This window comes from Corvus brachyrhynchos, unplaced genomic scaffold (assembly GCF_000691975.1).
Source record: "Corvus brachyrhynchos isolate BGI_N302 unplaced genomic scaffold, ASM69197v1 scaffold1440, whole genome shotgun sequence".
NCBI lineage: Eukaryota > Metazoa > Chordata > Aves > Passeriformes > Corvidae > Corvus > Corvus brachyrhynchos.
Genome location: NW_008235782.1, coordinates 5,665 through 6,583, shown reverse-complemented (window position 1 = coordinate 6,583; position 919 = coordinate 5,665). Strand labels below are relative to the sequence as shown.

General features: G+C 50.2%; 1 protein-coding gene across 1 annotated transcript in view; it reads left to right on the top strand.

Annotated features, from left to right (window-relative positions):
• Positions 1–919, top strand: part of LOC103611439 (zinc finger protein 239) — a gene marked incomplete at both ends in the record, with an annotated part of 10,505 nt that overhangs the window by 3,927 nt on the left and 5,659 nt on the right. The window lies entirely within an intron of this gene.

Sequence of the window (919 nt, the reverse complement as noted above, 5' to 3'; positions counted from 1 at the left end):
TATAGGTGGCATCTCTGCCCTGATGGCCTGAGGCATCATGGGCCCATCGAGCTAGGAACAGCTCTCCTTTATGTTGCCAATCCAAGTCTATCTGGGACACCTCTATTTTCGCAGCCTGATCTACCTGTTTGTTGTTACGATGTTCTTCATTAGCGCAGTTCTTGGGGACGTGAGCATCTACATGGAAGACTTTCACGGGTAGCTTCTCTACCCGAGTGGTAAAGCCTTTCCACTCCTCAGCAGCCCAGACTGGTTTTCCACTGCGCTGCCAGTTTGCCTTCTTCCACTTTTCCAGCCAACCCCACAGAGCATTGGCTACCATCCATGAATCAGTGTAGAGGTTGAGCTTTGGCCACTTCTCTCTTTTAGCTATGTCAGGAGCTAATTGGACAGGTTTGAGTTCGACCAATTGGCTCGATCCACCTTCTCCTTCAGTAGCTTCTGCAACTTGTCGTGTGGGGCTCCATACAGCAGCTTTCCATTTCTGGCCAGCGCCTACAATTCGGCAGGAAGCATCAGTGAAGAGGGCGTATTGTCTTTCACTCTCTGGTAGCTCATTATATAGTGGGGCTTCTTGGGCACGTGTCACTTGCTCCTCTTCTTCTTGAGAAGATAACCCGAAAGTCTCACCTTCAGGCCAGTTCGTAATTATTTCCAAGATCCCAGGGCAACTTGGGTTTCCAATTTGGGCATGCTGCGTGATGAGGGCGATCCATTTGCTCCAAGTAGCATTGGTGGCGTGATGCATGGAAGGAACCTTTTCTGTGAACATCCACCCCAGCATTGTTAGTTGGGGTGCCAGGAGGAGTTGTGCCTCTGTGCCAATTACTTCTGAGGCAGCTTGGACTCCTTCATAGGCTGCCAAGATTTTTTCTCTGTGGGAGCATAGTTGGCTTCAGACCCTCTGTAGCTTCAGCTC